Genomic DNA, 22239 nt, shown 5'->3' with positions numbered 1-22239 from the left:
GAATGGTCGGGGTAGGGCCGGGGTACTGGTCAGGGAGCCATTGAAAGTACCAGTGGAGGTACCACTGAGAGTACCAGTGGGGGTACCGGTGAGTGTAACTGTCAGGGTAACTGTCAGGCTAATTATTAGGGTACCGGTTAGGGTATGGTCGGGGTTCTGGCTGGGGTACTGGTCCGGGAACCACTGAGAGTACCAGTGGGGTACCGGTGGGGGTACTGGTGGGGGTACCGGTGTGAGTAACTGTCAGGCTAACTATTAGGGTACCGGTTGGGGTATGGTCGGGGTACGGGCCGGGGTACGGGCCAGTGGGGGTACCGGTGGGGGAACTGGTGGAGGTACCGAATGGCGGTACCAGATGACGGTACCGGATGACGGTACCCGGGACGCGAATTTTTTTTTCCCAAACAGGTTCTCAATTACGGAGTTTTCAGCCAATCAGATTGCTCGTGACGTCAGCATCAAACGCTTAATAGTTCGAAGCCATACACTGAGTTACACACTGACATATTTGATTTATTTGCAATTTCGGCTTTCCAAACTCCATGAAGTTGAGGGTAAGAAACCCGAAAAAGTTTGTGGCCAGGACCATTCACAAAATAGTTCGTAAACGAAATCTAAGGCTTACGTATCCAAAACTATCTGTTTACTGTTGATTCAATTTCCCTGCGGAAGTTTATCATCTAGGCTCTATAAGGTAACAATATGTTTCTCATTTGAAACTTTTCAAAGATTTTGACTGATTTGATGCATTTTTGGCAGCTTTATGTGAAGTTAGGGTTTGCAGAGTAATGGTCGAACTGCAGTAGCATGGACACTTCGAAGTTCGGACACCTAAGATTTAAACAACCCCAAAACTATAACTTCCTTTTAGAGACAAATATGTAAGTACTTGCTAGCACACAGGTTATTTTGGAGAGAAAATAACTGTAGCTTCGTAGTTTTTCGTGAAATTGGCTCTTGCTGTAGGTTATCAGGGTAAAATCGTGCATTTCTTAGGGGTGTCCGAACTTCGCAGTGTTCCGAACTTCGCAATACTGTACTGTACAGTACTAAGGCTGTACAGAGATAGTATAATCGGCTAAGTTCGTTACCACGTTTCAAACAGTTTAGGTCCTAGCGTGTGATATATTATATGATTAGCCTACTATCACTGGATAGTACTGCTATATAGTACTACTATCACTGGATACTACTACGGGATCGAATATGTGTTCGTCATGTGACGGATGACGATTAAGGCATTCTTGTTCGCTAGCATTGCATATCGTTTATTGTAGGTGACATCCATAGGTAGACAACCTAAGACTTTGAGGCTTATACACCTACCTGTACTACTAGTTACTAGCTTAGGAAGCAGTTAGGCTAGACAGGTTGAAATATTTCTGAGGTATTTGCCAGTAGCGCCCTCAGTTGTATCTCAAATCTTTGTAATGAAATAAGGCCGGGTCCATGTTTTGGTCAAAGTAGACATAGGCCTACAGTCAGACCCCAACGAGTGAGTTAATGAGCTCAGAGAGCCCGCCCCCCCCAAAAAAAAAAAAAAAACTGGAGGCCAGACATAAGAAATTTTGCGAAACTGCTTGCGACCTACCCCTCTGGTTTAAATGTTTGAATAATGCAAAAGAAGGCGTCATCAGCCACCATGACGCGGTAAGGTTAATCTCACAACATTTATTTTCGTAATAAAGCAGTAAAAAGTTCTATTTTTGTCGTATTTTGTGATAAATCTCCATTGAATTTTGCGCCTTTTTCATGGCTAGTTACAAGAGAAAAATGCACATTTTTAGGTAAAATTGGCTATAGTCTAGATGAAGCTTTTTTCAACAATACCAAATTGGCGATTGGAAATGCACTAGTTTTTTCAACTGTCATCTAATTAATATACGGCAAAACACAGCGTTATGATATACAGATACAGTTAGGACTTTGTATTGGCTCTGCATATACAATGATCCATCTGTCCTATCCATCCATCCTATCCATCCTATCCATCCATCCTATACATCCTATCCATCCAATTATAGCTACACATTCTTTACACCCATCCAATTGCGATATTATCCGATCAATCCTATCCATCCATCTTATCCATCTATCCTATCCATCCTATCCATCCATCCTATCAATCCATCCTATACATCCATCCTGTCCATCCTATCCATCCAAAATATCCATCCATTATATCAATTCATCCTATACATCCAAATCATTCCATCGATCGAATCCAGATTATCCATACATCATATAAATTCATCATATCCATTCATCCTATCCATCCATCCTTTCCATCCATCCGATCAATCTTATCCATCTATTCTATCCATCCTATTCTATCCGTCCTAGCCATTGATCGTATATATCCACCCAATCCATCCATCTCATCCTATCCATCCATCCTATCCATCCATCCATCCATCCATCCTATTAATCCTATCCATCCATTTTATCCATTCATCCTATCCATATATCATATCTATCCATTATATACCCAGCAAACACAAAAACGTTTTTAAAACGTTATTAAAGCGTTTCGTCTTTTGTTTTGATAACGTTATTTGTGGTGTAATAAATATGTCACGAAAACGTTTTCAGGCTATTATTTCCAAACAATTTTTCGTTAAAACATTAATATAACATTAATATCTCATAAACACGTTATACACCACATTAAACGTTATAAAAACATATTTTAGAGGCTCTTTTAAAAATGTTATGATAACGCTTTGTGTTTGCTGGGTATATCCATCCTATCCATCCTATTAATCCATCCTATACATCCTTTCCATCCATCTTATCCATCCATCCTTCCTATCCATGCATCCTCTCCATCGTGTCCATACATCCTATCCATCCATCATATCCAGCCATCCTATCCATATTATCCATCCATCCATCCATCCTATCCATCAAATTATATCGATCCATACTATACATCTACCCTATCCATCCATCCATCCTTACCATCCATCCTATCCATCCTATCTATCCATCCATCCTATACATTCATCCTATCCATCATATGTATCCAGGCGCGTATCCAGAACTTTCTAACCCGGGGGGCGCGAAGTTCTATCTAAGCGGAGCGCCACCATTGGTTGGCGCGTAGCGTACAAGAAAATTTCTGGTTTTGATACCCCCCAGATCACCGGAAATGGCATTTCTCGGGCTTGAAAATGACCAACCAGATGTACACTTTTGTCTGAGAACCAAGTATTTCCCAAAAGTTTTTTTTTTCCATCCATAACCTTTTTGAAGATTGTCATCAGTCACACATCATGTTCGACCTCATTGCATGTCCTATGGATCATTGCTTTTGTGGGTGATTCTACGTCACGGCCCACAATATCCGAAAGCCCCACTTTTGAAGGTTTTAAGCCCATTATTTGTTGAGAATTTGAAAATTCACATTTCTCGTGAATACAAATCACTTCAAAACATACCCGTAATGTTGCACAAAATTCTATCTATGGACAACCAATATAGAAAAACCTCCTTGAACCCCTAATAGACAGGTCAAAATTACACGAGTAGAGGAGAGTATGATGAAGAATGTTGGTGAGGAAATTTTCGAAAATTCAGGCACAGTTAATTTATTGTTGTAGAAATATTGCAACCTCTTATAATGGCTATTATAAAACTTGGCTGAAGGAAATGACAAATAGCAGATATTTCCGATATCAGGTATATCGAAACCGAACACTACACACATAGGCGTAGGTCCCGTAGGAGGCGGGGCTGCAGCCCCCCCCCCCCCCCCTTACCGCAACCAAATGTTTTCGGGCACCTACTGAAAGAAACATAAATAGCAATGAATAGCTTAAAAATGATCTCCTTGGTAATTAATGTAAAGTTCTAAGCTTGGCCGACATTACTATACTGTAAAAGAGAGTTTTGACATAAATGGATCTGTATGCTTTTTCTCCATCTACATAAGACATTTGGTTGTTTACATAGCATCGGTATACTGTGCAACTTTCACGGACCTTAAGGCACACGATGCCATGCAATGTAATGACCGATGCTTGCTTATATGATATTGGCATCGATGTGTTGAACGCGCGCGAGGCGCGCGAAAAATTTTGGCTTTTTTTTTCGGGCAAGTCGTTACAGCCACAAATCCAATTTGGCTCCTACGCCTTTGCCTACACACAGAAAGTTTTTGAGGCTGTTCATCGTGGAACATGCATTTCAATGCTCACTGATATGATGTTTATATCTGCTCTTTGCTTTACAAATTCGAACAGGCGTGTAGCGAGTAATTGCCAAGGGAGGGGCGAAGCCTGTAGGCAAACTATCTAAGCGAAGCGCGACCATGAGTTGGCGCGAAGCGTACAAGAAAAAATTTGGCCGAAAATGCCTCCCAGATCGCTGGAAATGACATTTCCCAGGCCTTGTAAGTTGCATCTAAGCATTGTCTATTTTGAAATTACTAGCGATGTCGTAAAGAAAATTTGCTCGGGGGGGGGGGGGGGGTGGGGGCGGTCGCCCCCTTCCCGAAATGCGTCATGTTCCCCGACGACTCGGTCGAGTTCAAGACCAGCCAACATGTTTTACAATAATAGCAGAAACACCATCAAAACCAGCAGCGGATGGCTTGAGTGATAGAAGTACTTTAAGGACCTCATCTCTTGTTGCAGGAATAATGAATAAAGAGTCAATAACTGGTGCTTGCAGGTACATTTTGTAGTGAGAATTAACATTAGGAATCTTATGTTGAGTGGCTGGACCAATAGTAGTAAAATAATCATTAAAAATGTTTCCAATATCCATAGGATTAGAAAAACTGACCCCCTGATAATTAATCTGTTCAGGAGTGCGATTAGCTTGTCGACCATGTAAAAGGGTATTTATTGACCGCCACATACTTTTCGCATCCTGGTTGTTATTATTAAACATATTGGTGTAGTAAGACATTTTGGCCAGCCTGATAACAGACGTAAGACGATTACGAAAACGTTTGTAGTCGTTCAAGTTGTTTGCAGTACGGCTACGGAGATATTTTTTATATAGACGATTCTTTGTACGGCAAGAATTAAGGATGGCAGGAGTCATCCAGTCATTCTTGTCACTAATACCCTTCTTTGTACTAGGAACATACGGAAGACAGTTGTTTAAATGCTTACTAAATATTTTATTAAACTGATCAAATGCAACGTTTACATCATTGCCATAAAAGACATCTTGCCAAGTTTCGTTTTCAATAGCAGACCGAAATAACCGTAGAGTTGCTGGATTAACGTGCCTCCTTAAAGTAATTGACGGAATACTAGTTTTAACATTGTCAATGTCAACAATAGTAAAAACAGGGAAATGATCCGAAATGTCGTCACAAATTATGCCCGAGGTAGATGACAGTGATGGACTATTCGTAAAAATTACATCAAGAAGTGTAGCAGAGTGTGACGTTATCCTAGAAGGCAAATTGTGGAGTGGACGAAAAGAGTGAGAGTGTACAAGGTTGATAAACTGATTACCGATGTTTTCCGATGTAATTAAGAGATTACAGTTAAAATCGCCCATTAAGAAACAACTCCTGTCTTCTCGATTCAATGAAATAAATAAAGTAGAGAACATGTCAAGCACAGTTTCGCTAACACCGGAGGGGCAATAAATAACCCCTATGATGATTGGCGAATGAGAAGCCTGTAGTTCTATAAAAGTCGACTCAAATACGCCTTCTACAAATATACTCAAATCTGAACGAGATTTGTATTTAAGAGATGAATTGATATATAGTGCGACCCCTCCACCACGCCCTTGCCTAGAGGCATGTTCCATATTATACCCAGGGATGTTGTAGAGAGTATGTAAAGTATTACGATTACCAAGCCAGGTCTCGGTTATACCGATAACAAAAAAATTATGCCTAACGGATCTTAGTGATAATAATAAATTATTAAAGTTACTATTCAGAGACCTAGCATTCACATGATACAAGGTAAGTTTCTGATCCCATAAATCGTTGGTAATATCTTGAAAGAAATTATAATCATAATACTTGCAGTTAGTAGCTTGAAAACTTTGAACAGAATTGATATCAGGATCAATAGAACTGAGAGGGGAATTAATGTCGTCGCATGCTTGAAAGTGATTTCGAGTATTTTTACAAATGATACAGGCTATGTCCCCATGCAAACTAACAATAGGATTACTAATACAGTCATTATGCCATGTTATAACCCCGGAGCAATTACAGCAATGACCTATGGAACAACGATCACTAGACGTTAAGCTATGCGCACAAATACAACAGAGGTGACTAAATAAAGTACAATGCTCCATGCAGTATCAAATGCAAACTATCAAGAAGTAAGAAAAGAAAAAAAAAAGAGAAAGAAAGAAGAACAGAACAAAATAAGAAGAGTGAAAAAAAAATGTGCCATCTTGTAGGCCTTGATAAAAGATTAAGAAAAGTCAATGACTACCTTATTATATGACCTCTGCTTGTGGGGTCAAAATTCACGCAAATGTGTTAGTAGCCTATTCGGCACACCCACTTTGCAGATTTACCCTTTTTCAAAATCCAATTTAAATTAAAAGCTTTGAATCTCATGATTGTAATGTAATTTAAAGCAAATAGTCCTTCTTAAAAGAAACTGCATGTTAGAAAACAACAAACAAAAGAAACAAACACAAAAAATAAAAATAGAACAAAAACATAATAACGGTTATGGGGTCAAAGGTCAAATGCGGTCATCTAGGTGTCAATGATTTAATTTACTCCGATACCAATGATAATGCGACTAACACGTTATGCATTGCTTTTCACCAGTGTCTATGAGGTATACACACATTTAGGGTCAAAGGTCATGAAAGGATGAATGGCTGGGTCCGTGTCACTCCGGTGACACAGTCATGTCTAATTTTTATTTTATTTTATTTTTGGGTTATGTTAACATACGCAGTTTTAGTTCCATAACAATATTTTTCTGCTAATATTCACCTAATACGAATCAGCAGAGAGAGGCTGTGGATGCAACGTCTTCGCACCATTCAACCTTATGGGCTCAACATTCAGGAAGGACATGACTAACTTTCCTTTCGTGCCCACCTCCTCCCCTTGTCCACCCCCCCCCCCATCACTCCTCTACTCGTAGCTCTCTTCCATCCTTTTTTCTCCACACCTTTATGTCTTTGTCCTTCTCCAGTTTATTCCCTAACCCCTTCCCATAATCCTCTCTTTGTCCCTCCTCTGTTTATCTCCTACCTCTCCTCTTCCCCTGTTGGTTTCTTTCTTTCTTCTCTCCATCCCTTGTCTGCTGATCCCCTTACATCCATCTCTTTGTGTTCATCATGCTCATTAACCTGTCTGTATTCTGTGCGTGTTTTTGTCCCTTCTGTTACTGTTACTTGTCATTTAACCTTTGAAGAAGATCCTGCTAGGATCGAAGCGTCAGGCCAACTTACTTTTACACAATATTCATCATTGTTAGATAATATTATTAATTTGGTGTTTTTGAAATATTCTCTATTGGCAAACGACATTTGGAATCTTTTGAAGACTTCCTTGCCGACATGGATTTTCGTGGAAAAGTAGGCTGCTAATTGAAAGTACTTCAAAGTAGCATTCAGTAGATTTGGGCAAAAACCACACAATAAGACACATTATAACAGAACTACATAGCAGACAAAATAACGTTTCCTATGTGTGTTTAGTTTACTAAATTCACTTTCTACTATAGCATTTACTGCTTCACTTACCAGTTATATATTTCTGCCAGATACTTTCAATACGGCTGGGGTGATCAACACTTCTCGCATAACCGATGGAATCTGTAAACCGATAGAAAACTTGAAATCTTCATAAAGTAGCGTCAACCTAGATTGGTGAAAAACCAAAAGTAGTCACCCTGGCCTTAGTATTGACATAACCAACACAAAAGGTATTGAAATAGTTTCTAGTAACTTAGCATTCCGTACCATATCTTGCAGTAGAAAAGCTTCGTCAGTAAAATACACCCAAGTACACGTAAAGCTCTATTACCACGACTTCCCCGAATATCATCAGGTAAAATCGAGGCGATCGGAAAATATAGTTACACAATCCAGTTTGAATGTGCTGAGAATTTGATAAAAAGGTTCATATCTTGCTTCAACAATTGTAATAATGATAAATGGTAGCAAGCTGATTTTATTTGGGAAAAAAGTACTTTGGTGTGAAAATGTAATAATGGTTACAGGGAGAACAGGGTGAGGGATGTTGGACAGGGGTAAACAGGTAATATGAGGTTCCATCAATTGAAGGGATACAATTAATTTGTTTTCTTTTTTTTTTGCAGGGCAGACTCATAAAAAAATGCGATGGTTAAATCTAGAGGTATAATGGATAGTGGGGGTTGGCGGTGGAGGTGATTGAAGTTCGAAGAAGTTTTAACAAACTTGATGTATAGCATCCGCGTTATTTCATTGTGCGTTTTAACATGACAGTTACTATGGATACGGTATCGCATTTGCAAGACGCTTCGCCAAGGTCGTTTTTTTGGAAGATCAGAGTTAAATAATGGAAGACAAGGAATTTGAGATTTGGTAAAGATGATAAATATATACAACAGGAATAAGTAATAAATGCTTCAGTTTCGGTATTTACTTTCCTTAGGAATGTATCAGAATTATATGTATTCTACGGGGAAATGGAGGTTTGTGATTCGAATGTGTCTAGCATAAAACGTGATATGTATAGAGTAGCCAAAATAGCGAATTACACACCACTGTAAAGATTAACGAACCATACATTGGCTCTATGCATGACTACACACAGATGCTTGTAGGATTGTGACGGATTGCTATATTGTTAAAACAAAAGCAGCAACGCTGCAGAAGCTTAATTAACCTTCTATTTGAAAAAAAAAATTGTTATTTCTTGTGCAAAAGACATACGCGAAATAACGGTGTTATTTCCTTTCCTCCCATCTCCTCACCCCTTGCCCTTATGCTCCTTCCTAGCAGCCATCATTTTTGTTTGAATGCTAGAAGGTTGTTTGATTTCGGCTCTCTCAATTAGTACCTAACATAAGTGTGTGAGTTAAAACTCTAATATACCGCTGGACTCTTACGTTAAATTAGTTTTGTCTCTTGAATACAATATATTCGTCGTCTGAACCACATGTAAATGTTCCCCGCTATATCAATATAGTGAACGGCCAATATAGCTATATGGTCACCAACATCGATTAAGGTCGTATCACCGTATTTACAGCATGTACGCATGCTCACATGTACGTCATATATCTGGTACCTTCTCAGAAAGTAAAACTATATTTTACATGCGGATCGTAGCAATGTGCCATTCAACCTTTATTTTTGTCGCAGGTACTAAGGTATAACCTGCATAGTGAGCTTCTACTTAATGCGAATTAATCCTCGACTCTAAACATTAATTTTAAATGCACTAGTTGTTGTGAGGACGGCTACATCGAAATAGAACTTGAGGACATGTAGTTAGGTATAGTTTTTATAGAAGGTTTAAACTGCAAATTCTGTGAAGGGACAAATACACGCACATAATACATACAGCTTAATACAGAGGTTACCACAGTGAACACAAAAGAAAGATTCCACTACCAAACGTCTATATACAGTCTAGCGTGTCTGTTTTGTGTGTGTGTGTAGGGGGGAGTGGTGGATTCCAGTGGCGGAGCTAGGGGTATTGGTCAAGGGGGGCGAGAATGGTCTGTAGGGGCGCTCAACACTATCTAAGCGCAGCGCCACCCCAGGTTGGCGCGGAGCGTACCGACATTTTTTGAGTAAAGGTACTCCCTAGATCGCCGGAAATGACCCTTTCCGGGCCTTGCTAATTTGCAGATAAACGGGAATAAATAGGTGTCATCGCCAACAAAATGTGACAAATGTCAATAGGTAGATGAGAACGCAATAATAAAGTCAATAATCGCGAATAAATAAAAAGTGGTAAAAAGCTGAATAGGGCGCCAGCAGTCCATTTGAGTCCGTCAGGGGGGGGGGGGGGCATTCGCCCCCCCTGACTGTATGGACGCTCCGCCACTGGTGGATTCCCTCTATGTCACCAGGTCTTGCACTATACCCACCTCACCTAATTCCTCCATTTATTAGTACAATCTATTAACCTTATTTACTCACCTAATGATGGTTAAATTGGATGTCCTTTGTTCTGGTGTAAATAACATTGACTCAACGACCTTTAGTTTCAATAATATGGGAGTTCTTTATTGTTATATTCAATCCTTGAATTATTGGTGTCGAATGGTCCTGGAATGGGAGGTGATTTCCAACTGTTTGTTTCTGGAAGAGGTGATGAACACAATGCCATAGCAATATATCAAGCCTTTTTAATCTAAGGACAATGTGACTGTATCGGAATTCCTTTACAAAAACCCAGTCAATATATCCAAATTGTGCAGACATCAATCCGATGTACAAAGCTATTTTGAGAAACACATCCACTACTTCGTGTATTACCGTGATCGCCGTGTTAAACCTGTCGTACAACTGATGTGCCATACGTTCTGATTTGAGTAATTGTATCACACTTACATACTGTTTACTTTTATTTCAAAAAACCTTTAAAATATGGGTCCTTTCTTCAGTAAACGTTGTAACATAACAAATCTATTCATAATTATCCAACCGAGGCAGAGGTCATACTACATATACTTTAGTAGGGAAACGTCAGTTACTATATACTGTGTACACTGATGACGTGAACGCTTTCATAACGCCTTTTAGAATCGTCCTGTTTTAAGTAACGCTTTTTGGTTATGACACGCACTTTGCATATGGGTACGGTTCAATGAGATTCTCGCTGAATTGAACCTACTATAACGGTTATATTTAGAACTTAAATCACATAGATCATTGCACTATGAAGTCCTTGCCTAGCTAAGTGTTAGCTTGGATCAAGTACTAGAGCTCCTTTGTACTTGTCGACGAGCCACCCGACAATTACTCAGCCTTCGTCGTATACGTTAACCTTGACCAAATATTTCAATGCGGAATCGCGTAAAAAAAAAAACGTTCCAACCCCGTGACGTGCCCCCTTGTGACACTGAACGCTTGTAGTACTCATTGAATGTATTATAACGCTGTCCGTTCCAGTTATGTTGTAGCGTAGTCGGTTGGTAAGTAATGTGTGTGTGGGTGGGGGGGGGGGGGGGTTAGGGATAGAATCGAGGAAACCGTTGAATAAAATACACTAACAGTGCATCCTGAGATTAATAAGTATATATACTTGTCATATACAATGAACCTGTAGTACATCTTCCCCAGTGTGACAAACAAATAAATATATATAAGTAGGAATACCCTTACGACTAAAACACGACACACGGATAACGTACATAAGCTAACCCTATCCCGGCACAGCTATTCTGTAATGCGCAAGTTGCCTAGCAGCGCGTTTAACTGTCGGCATTGCGCTATAGACAACGCAGCGCAGCAAATGATGAATTCGTCAAAGGCAACGCAGCGCAGCTAACGATGGACCGCGTCAGCCCGTGAACCCTACGCTGCAACGGCCTTGTAACCGCACAAGTAGTGTGCGCAGCACAGCTGCAGAGTGCATCAATCCGATCCATATGTCTTTTGCAGAAGCCCAAAAATAACCTTGAAAACATTGCCTCTGACAAACGCTATAAAATTCGGCAAGGATTCTGCCTGGCAACTTGTTCATAATGTATACCAAATTAATGTATAAAAACGCTACTCGCATAGCAATATAAACGACCCCGAAACTGTGTAGAAGCCTATACACGAGTATCTGACCAATTACGACATATCCGATAGCATTGACACATATCAGAAAACAATAACAAGCCGATCAACGCTCTCTACCCTGCTACATATATGAGCTGATCCCGCCCACGGTATATCCGTCTCTTGTTACTTCCCCGTATACTAAGTTCAGAGACAAAAATGTCCACCAGACTGTTAACATACACCCCGGCAGCAAGAACAAACTCTCTTCCAGCCAGCAATACATTGATACCCCTAGATACACAGACTATCGCACATACCAGGGACCCCCCTGCTTAAACATTAAACGAGGGTTTCCATAACTTTATTCCCCCACGAACCCCCTGTGGATGTCACAGTTGTCCACGAGGCCCCAACTTTTCGAGACACGATCTGAGTCATTATTATACTATAATACGCATGACAGCTTGGGTCTGTTTCATAATTCAGTTGTTTATCACAAGTCATATGCGTATGGAACGCGAGAAGAGTTGGTCGATAGGTACGACTTTGTAAATTACTAAATTACTAAAGGTTAAGTAAGCCGCTTTCAATTATAACAGAAAACAAAGACAATTTAAGGTGCATAATGTTTTGACGTGATAGGTTATTGCACAATCAGTACTTTTCTGTTTTATGACTAAACTCAAACATTTATATCTCAGCAACAGAAAAGATGTTTCTCAGATTCCCAGCCCCCATCCCATTTATCAATCTTCAGCGGGGTGGGCTACTACTGTAATCGGTATTTTGCTTTCAAGTTGTTATAACTTCTTGGGCAGCTTTTTGCGTTTTGTCGCCGTTTTCCCACCCTATTGACATGTCCATCGAGTGGTTTTACATAAATTCATCACAAAACAGCAAACTACTATATTAGCCAAGTTTTTCCCCTGCCAAGAGCATCAATTGGCGAGTAACTAAGGACTTCTGCAGATAATGAGTAGAGTGTCTTCTGACAAATTCCTCATTTAAAATTATTCGTATACAGTTCCCCAAATCCACTACTTTGAATTCAACCAATCAGTGAATAGCTGACAAGTTTAAAAATGAGCCATTGCTTAAAATAGATTCATTCAGTAATTCGAAAAAGTTGAGTCGTTATCACAGCCACACAGAATATGTACAAATAGAGCACAGTGTTGTAGTACATTATGATGTTCTGGGTTGCTTACGACGCCGGCAAAGTAAACAGTCGTTATTTACCTCAATATTCAATGACGTTCGCAGAATTTAATTATTCATGTTATGGCGGGGTTGATTTCGATCCTAACGGAAAATATCTTCGAGAAAGACAACGTTCACATTTGTAAATTATACTACATTATACCACCATTTGAAGTTAGATTTGATCAGATAAGCTAGGTATGTATGCCGTTATGGCATCGTGGGGTCAATGCGGTTGAGAACATTATAGAAAAGGACGCTAAAAGCTGCTTTAAAACTTAGAAAAGTAGACCTCGATCATTCACTTGATAGCAAACACAAAATGATCATTTTCTTAGCGTTTGGTTTGACTGTGTAAAGAATCTATAAATATATATAATTTGCGTGACAGTCATTCAACTTAAATTTCTAATACGAGATGGCAATCATGGCTTTTAAAAAAATATCTTTGCTAAACCGTTTACTGGCAATTATGTAAAAACAAACTTCGTTAATTTCGTCTCTCCCCAACTACTTGCTTGCTTAGATAGATTTCTAGTTCCATAAAAATACACGTGGGAACGACGAATGCAATGACTTTTGTTTGTATCCCAGAACCGTGGAGGGATCAATTGACCATTGCAGTACTGTCGGGTATTTCGCGTTTCTTTCGTTTCTTATCCTACCCACACCATGAATTTACGTTCCTGATACAAAAATAATCTTCGTAAAATTCGATTAATGACTAGTCTATGACAAGAGTGATAGCACATCAGTGTGAATTAACGTAGTTCAGTGCAGGGAACATGACCAGTAATTGAGAAGACCTCGCTATGTAGGTCTGGATTTAAAGCTTGCAGAAACTAATCTTACAATAACTGTATTCACATTAAAGACATTTTGCTTCCAGCATATTACAGTGCATAGCGAAGACAGGGTACTTTTACAAACTTAGTAGTCGGGTAAGTTTCGTATGCAGAAAATACTTTATAAACTTGAACAATTGAAACTACTGATGCGAATTTGTTGCCACAAAGAGACAATAATTTGTAAAAGAGAGGTATAGACACAGTGACGTTAGACGGATTAATTGTAGCATGGCAACCGTTACGGAGTTTAAGCTCTTTATAATTGTTTTTGCTGTAATAATATACGCTTCGAAGTAAAGTAGATTTCGTTGTTCAAGGCATTGTCAATGATATTTTTATTTAATATGTTGATGAGAGGGGACTAGGGTACAATTCTATTGCCTGGCTATCAGGTTTTGTGCTATCCTCACCTTCCTTAATTCCTTCATTGATTAGTACAATATATTAAATTTATATACTTTCAAGGTACTTGTACCAGTACACGGTTTCTAGTTGTTGATAGGTTTCTTACGAAACTATATAATGTACGGTAGAGAGGGGGGGGGGGTACGTAGGCTCTCGTAGGGACCTGTGATTCGTTATTTTATTTTTATTCGTTTAGTTTCTACATACAACTGCCCAAATTAAACCTCTCTACTTAGCAACGGGAATGTGAACGGGCTATGTGTAGAGCAACGAATGATGGAAATTATTGCATGTACTCTCTTAACATGATAGACTGAATGTTTCAGTTTGAAGTGCGATTGCAATTGTTTTCAGTGTATTGGACTGAGTTTAGACTAAAAATCACTCCATATCATATAAAGAATCCGTTGCACCGCTCAATATTTGTTTACACTGACCGAAGTATCCAATCATATTATTCAATTTTGCTACGGGATCGCGTTGATGTAAGTCTTTCTATTCCACTGAAATCACGTCCAATCAGGAAAGTAATATATGATCAAGTGTTCTTGATATTTGCATGATTACAATGAGTGGCGAACATGATAGGACCGCGCACACTAGCGCATTGCAAGTAGTGCAGGGATATATACAAATTATTTATATATGCACGCAGGGACGTCGATAGCGGAGTGTCTCACCCCACCCCCCAAACTTGGTAAAACTGACGATAGTTGGAAAATTTGAGTGCGACAGTCGGAATTTCCGACTGTCACACTCTAATTTACCTGGGCCTATTCATATATTCCTGTAATTGTGTATGACCTAAAAATTGAAAAATTTCGTTCAAAATTTACCTTTAATTAGTCATATTTACCGTTTTTCTTACCACTTTGAGAAACTGTATCTCGCGATCCTTATACTCCACCATACAAAACTTCGTATGATTTTGAATATGCCTCATAGAACCACTGTACAACGTTCGCCAGCTTCAATTCGGTTTATTTATGTACTCATTTTGCTATTAGGTGGGTTGACCCTGTTCGCTAGCTTGAAATAAATTCAGGATATATATTGCCTCTATGGTATACAACTAAAACGCTCAATACTAATCTACGGAAGCTTAAACGTGCCATCAACATAAGAACAACTTTGCCACATAAGTTGACATTTTTCAGTAAATTGTTTAGATAACATGATTAAATCTTAATATAAATCAGAAAAATGTTGGATTGCTCAGTTGCTTTAACTGAGCAATTGAACAATTTTCTGCAAAATGTTTAATTGACAACTTATCATATCTCGTCAATTGGACATTTTTTGTGCAAAATGTTTAGCTGACAACTTATCATATCTCGTCAATTTAAAAAATTTCTGCAAAATGTTCAATTGTTCACTTCATTCAAACTGAGCAATTGAACGATTTTCTGCAAAATGTTTAAAAGACAACTTATCGTATCTCGTCAACTCAACATTTTTCTGCAAAATGTTTAATTGTTCACTTCATTCCAAATGGAAATAATGTTAAGTGCGCTAGGAAAAAGCACTGTATTTTTGTGGTCGAATATAATTTGTTGAAGAAAAAAAAATCCCCTTTGTTACATTAACATAGCTTTTGTAGTTAGTAGTCTATGTAGCCTTCAAGCATAAAACTTATACGCAGTGAACTTGCTTAACCATAATGATTCATAAGATTGTGAAGTGAGGGCCAGTGGTACAAATGATTCGAAAAAAGTTCGGAACAAAAGTGCAGTCGCGAAAGACGGGGAGTCTGAATGACACTGACCGTATCGTTGACGAGTATAGTGCATGGAGGGTACAAGGCAGCAGTTGGAATTTTCTGGCTTCAAAACCCATCCAGTTGGAATTTCAGCCATTACACCCCCCCCCCCCCCCCAATCATCAAGTCTTAGCTACGTCCCTCTATACACGTATGTACTTGGAAGTTCCAGTGAAAATGGCAGAATTGCTAAGAACGTTTCTTGCGGAGAAGGCTTTGGTGACGAATTCCTTACGCAGTTCGAGTGTAGGCCCTACTTTATTCTTTTGTTTAATTTATATAAAATGTTAACAGGCACAATTGTGTGGCTTAGCCTGCGTGCATATTGTAAATTTGCAGTTTAGAACACTGAATAGGATGTTGACTGGCGGTAGGCATAGTCTAGTTAGGCCTAGCATACTGACAGGCTATATGGCTAGCGTTAACGAATCACTGTACGTAGGGCTAGTATTAACTAATAGTAATTTAGGCCTAGGTTCGAGTTAGGCCTAACGTTAATCCTATCATGACAAACTTAGCATATGCAAATAATTTTCGAGTGTTCTTGTCCTATACACTTTTACTATGATATGTTTGTGGAAGCTCAAGAAGCTTATAAATAAAGAGAAATGATAAACAGATGTAGGCCCTAACTTAGATGGTATATGCATACGGTAAAACCGCGATGCTAATTTGGTCCTTTTTTTCTCCTAAAACTGATGATGCAGGCTGATCGTTCTGTTTCCTGAAGATTAATTAATATTATACTCTCCTTCAAATATTTGACTGAATTGAAGTTTTGACAGTTGAAGCCTCAGAAAATGTCTCTAAAATCGTCGATGCACAGTGGACGTACAAAATGTACCCGTTGGGATATTACGGACGTGATTAATGATCATGTCGTTTTGAGATATTCTCTGATAGAACCATGATGCAAGATTAAATTAATCCTTTGTAAAGGTATCCATACAACAGTTTTAGGTCTTCAAATGACAAAAAAGTTAGGCTAGGCCGACCTTAAATTATTTTATATTGAAATTACACGCAATTCACATGCACTGACTATTCGCATGCCGATGGTACAGACAAATTGGAGAAACATAAAATAAATGTATTAAAACACAGTTCAACATAGCTGTTTCTCTCTCATGGTGAGAAGGTAACATACTGCTTTAAATTTGATCGAATTTGAGGCTTTTTGAGCGTCTATCTTATTCTTCGTGCTTTACGTATCGAATCATTCAAATTTGCGTGTGATCACAAGATGTCACGTGATACGCGATTTTACCGTCTTCTACATCCCTACGGCTAGGTTATAGTTGGCTGGTACTACTGTCTAAAGCCTAGGTTTAACACAACAGGGCCTAGTCTTGGTCTAGCACTAGTTATAGTAGGCTAGTTAGTAGTTGGTAAATATGCAGTTAAGTCAAGCTAGCCTAGGCCTAACTTGTATTTAATTTACCCATGTTAAGTTACCTAAGCCTAACGAGGCTACGCTAGTTAATTGTAACCTCGACCAATAAGCTTAGGCTGTGCCTGTGTCTATGCTTCTTAATAACATTGCGTTAGGGATATAATGTTGTAAAGGAAGAGAAATAAGGTGATATGATGCCTGTATCATACTCAAACTACTATGTGGAGCCAAACAAGTTTTGTGTACAGTGCTCAGATTTGATCATTAAAAAACAATAGTAACTACGTAAGTTGTAACTTATAGTAGCTATTGGGTGTAAGGTATCAGAGGGCCGTGTGAAAATAAGCATCAGCACGTTATCAGTGCAATGCCATAGGCCACAAACGGGTTAGTTTAGTTTAGTAGAAAAAACAGGATCAGGAGGGACACTCAAGTCCCCATCAAGGACCTTATAGTCCTGAGAGAGAAAGAAAACTGAAGAAACAAACACTCTGAGCCAATAACCATGCTTAAAGTGCTTGTCCAAAGCATTCTTAAACCCATTCACACTACTTGCAAGTACAACTTTCTCAGGCAAACCGGTATACTAATTTACAACCCTATTAGGAAAAAAAAAGTTATGCCGAATATTAAATCTACTTGTAATACCATCTGTAAAAGTTGTAGGAGGTGGATGGTAAATCTCTCAGCCTGTGATTGGGAAGTAGCTTAATGAACAGTCCATACCATTTGAACTAGATGGTGCAATTTATGTGATGTTTTAATTATTTAATATTCTTTCTTTTCATTTCAGAAGACATCTGTACTATATCTACTCAATTTTTTATGTTTCACAGATAGGTAAATATGAAGAGGTATAGTTATGGGAAGCTGCCAACTAGTATATCTGGAGATGTCCTATACTTCGTACAGAATATAGCTGTAAGTTAAATATTGAATACATTTTAAATTATTGTCAGGGCCGCTGAACAACCCTGCAAATAGTGATGCGTTCATCACCTTGGTAATATTCATAACTATGACCAACCTACATATTGTGCTGATATCATCCCGTTTTAGTGTCTGCAATAACATTATTTCCAATTGTGTATTTCTTAGTAGAAATATTGGCTAATTCACAAACTAGCAGCAATGAGACCGTTGTTTTGTTATATGTATCACTGTGTATGGTACAGTGTGGCCGTCAGTACATGCACACTAGAACTCAGAAAATGTAAACACGGGGGTATATGTGAATAATCGCCTGGTTTGTTTGATCTCATATTGTTTAATTGTTCAGATTTGCAATCTAAATTTTGAAGAAAGAAACATACAGTATATGTGGAAGTGTGATTATATGCTTACTGTGCGCAAAGAAATGATGATTTGTTTACTTGAACGCAACATGGGACCTAAAGGCATAAATCAGGGTATATTTTTTCTTCAAAATCTTGTCAGCATTCAAACCTCATCACAATACATATTTAGTTTTCCAAATGTATTGTGACAGATTCGTATCTTTGCAACTAAACTTACTGCTATAGTAGCCTATAAAACGGTGGGAAAACATTTGGCGACAACATGCCACAAAAATACAGCTATGGTTAATAAGTAATGGTAAGATGATTTAGTGTGTGAAAGATTCATAAAGGATTTTAATCACTACCTCAAAGAAAAACATGTGACAAGATCTCCTTTCTGTGAAAGAATGGTTCTCAGACCCTGATGTGTGCTTTAATTCTTGCAAAGTTGACATCTTGATCACCTTATCACTAATTGTACTAGTATTGTCAATCAGCAAAATACCACCAATGATAGGTCAGTTATCCCTCACTCATTCTTATCATTATGTTTCTTTGCTGGCTATTCTTCATGTTACACATCACATTAAACATACATTGCATGTGTGGTGACCTAAAGTAGCTTTGCCTTCTCTTGCCACTCATATTTCATTTTCTTTATTCTTTCCTAGGGAAATACAAGTACTGTATCCTTTGTTTCTTAGCTCCAAGTTAAAGAGTCCCATGAATAATCTGATTTATCCATGTCAGGGGTCCTCAACAACTGGGTTAATATAAAATGCATTTACGGGTTAAGCTCACTGTCTAGACAATTCTGCAAGAATATTTCTTTAAATTGATTTCATATCCTTACTCAACAGGAAGGCACAGATGTGGAAGCTGCAGCCCGGGAAAGGAATATTGTCCAGTATAGTCAGCAATCTTAACTTTCTGGTGGATATGACACTGGCCATAAGCAATATTTCACTGTAGCTGAGCCGACAAAACAGTTATTTCCAGCTGGGCGAACATTGTGGAGGCAGCCGACAATCTCTTCAAAAGTCACTGCGTGTCCAAAAATTTGGGAGTTTGTGAAATTACATAAACAATTGCTTGTTAACGTTAACCATAAAAATACATTGGATAGAAGTCGCTTCACAACATCTGACAATGCTACACTTTTGCAGTGAACTGAAGATGTCTCACACCATTTGAAGTCCACTCAAATCAATGATTCATGTACATGACTTGCACATTAAGTGAACACGATTCGACTGTTCCGATCCCGTGTGGTCATTTACTTAAGAACTATGTTGTCATTAGAAATGTAGTTATTAATGCTACTATGGATTGTAGGGTTCTTGTTTTGTGGTATCTCTCTGTTTATATTAACAGTAACATTAATAATTCCAGGCATTTTAATTGTTTACTCACATATTTGCAATGTCTGTGCATATTTCTTGAAAACTTTGTTTTTCTATCTTTATTAAAGTAATCCCAGAGTAAGACAAATGATCATGCCTTGATTACCTGATGTTCATGCTATATATAAAACAACGGTGCACGCAGGCTATGTTTTTGCACTTCAAATGTTCGAATCTTGCCAACAGTAGAAGTCGCGTCTTTCATAGATAGATATAACAAATACACAAGCTAGTACAGGAATGTACATGAAGCATAGACATGATATAAAATTCCATTTAAAGCTGAAAACATAGGCCCACACCTATGTATATCCTATCTCTAAAACAAAACAAAAAGGTCTATGTGAAAGGTCTATTGGCTAAGATCATATGTAGTATATGTAGTATCTTTCGAAAGGAATGGTAATGCACACCCGACGATTCGTGCCCAGGATCTTTCCTAGGCGACTTTTTCTTAACAAGTAGTGTGTTTTCTGGTGCTTGTGTTGAGAATAAGACGGAAATACAGACCATACTAACTCAGGAGCCATTGTGCACCTTTCAGTAAATTCCCTTGCATTAACATATCTTAGAATGTTGTTTTTGAGGGTAAATTCATCAACAATGAAGAATTTCAGCACTTAGCCAACATGGAGGATCATTAGAAAAGCATTTTCAAACCAGAATTTGCAATTCATTAGATTGACAGTATATCTATTATGTGTAATAATTCATACTGAACGACTGACTTTTCAGCCTATATATCAGACTAATAGACTAGAAAGTGTTCAATCTAATTTAGACTGGTGCTGCAATAATTCAGTCTAAACTTCTAACTGTTCAGTTTAAAATGGTTTAATTTTCAGTCTATTATACTGCAGAGTATTTAGTCTAGCTAAGACTGACATTCAGTCTTTACATTTCAGACTGGAATTTAGTCTATGTAGTTTGATCCCTAATACCATCCATCATTAGACTAAAATTTCAGATGATTAGACTAAACTTTCAGTCTTTCATTTAAAGGAGAGTAGATTACATAAACAAAGAAAAAAGTGAACCACATAGGTGAGTTCAAAATCAACAACAAAAGGACATCACACATACACAAGCTCACCCTAAAATGAAATAACTTGAATACAAATTGACACTTAATGAAGTATATCGTGTTTGTGTGTGTGTAGGGGGGGGGGGACTGGAGTGGTGGATTCCCTCTTTGTCACCAGGTCCTGTACTATACCACCTCCCTTATTTCCTACATTGATCGGTACAATCTATGAACCTTATTTACTTACCTAATCAGGTTTTAATTGGATGTCCTTTGTTTTGGTGTAAATGTCGTTGACTCAATGACCTTTAGTTTCAATAAAATGGAAATCCTTCATGTTATATTCAGTCCTTGATTATTGGTTCCGGTATCAAATGGTCCTGGAATGGGAGGTTGTGTCCAACTGTTTGGTTGAGGAAGTGTTGAATAACATACAATGCCATAGTTATAGATCAAGCTTTTCTAAATCTAAGGTGAAAATGACAGTATCGGAATTCCATTACAAAACCGGTCAATATGTCCAAACTGTGCAGACATCAATCCGATATATGAAGCTAATTTCAGTAACATATCCACTACTTTATATTTTCCATGATCGCCGTGTTAAAACCTGTCGTACAACTGATGCGCCATACGTTCTGATTTGATAACACTTATATTCTGTGTACTTTTATTAAAGAAAAAATTCAGTTATGAGTCATTTCTTCAGTAAACGTAGGAACAAACAACATATTCATAATTATCCAACCGAGTCGGAGGCCTTACTGCATATACAATAGCAGGGAGACGTCAGTTACTAAATTTTAACTGATGACGTAAAAGCCTTTGTAACGCCTTAGCGAATTGTCCTGTTTTAAGTAACGCTTAAATGACTTCTTAAAAATGGCCCTGGCTACATACTTTTTGTATATATTACTTATCGCCATTGGTAAATAGATTGATAACCGAAGATTGAATTTGAATACACAATTTGAACTTGAATTAAACTTGTATATATGGCTATTGTAAAGAGTTACCAAAGATTTGTTTTAGATGTGTCTACAATTCTTTCTTCCTTGCTGTTACTATAGTCCATTGTAAATTTTTATGAGATAGCCTTTTCTATGTAAATCGTTTTATAAATATTATGTTTATTATCATCATCTTCGTCTTCGTCCTCGTCCTCGTCCTCGTCGTCGCCGTCATCATCATCGTCATCGTCATCGTCATCATCATCGTCACCGTCACCGTCATCGTCACCGTCATCGTCATCGTCAT

The 22239-nt window shown here is 38.3% G+C and overlaps 1 protein-coding gene across 4 annotated transcripts in view; it reads right to left on the bottom strand.

The window, feature by feature from the left end:
• The window catches only part of LOC139970025 (NLR family CARD domain-containing protein 4-like), a 72356-nt gene extending 50705 nt beyond the window's left edge, over positions 1–21651 (bottom strand). For 2 of the 4 annotated variants that reach the window (XM_071975563.1, XM_071975566.1), the window contains exons 1-2: positions 21230–21651; positions 7702–7773 (exon numbers count right to left, since the gene is read on the bottom strand). The gene's annotated coding sequence lies outside the window, so the exon portion shown is untranslated. Of the gene's footprint in view, positions 1–7701; positions 7774–10095; positions 10404–21229 lie in introns of those variants that run through there. The other 2 variants (XM_071975564.1, XM_071975567.1) reach the window with 2 other exon arrangements.
• Between the last annotated feature and the right edge of the window lie 588 nt (positions 21652–22239).

Source organism: Apostichopus japonicus, chromosome 7 (genome assembly GCF_037975245.1).
Source record: "Apostichopus japonicus isolate 1M-3 chromosome 7, ASM3797524v1, whole genome shotgun sequence".
Lineage (NCBI taxonomy): Eukaryota > Metazoa > Echinodermata > Holothuroidea > Aspidochirotida > Stichopodidae > Apostichopus > Apostichopus japonicus.
The sequence above is the reverse complement of the archived record's forward strand: the minus strand, read 5'-3'. Positions and strand labels throughout refer to the sequence as shown.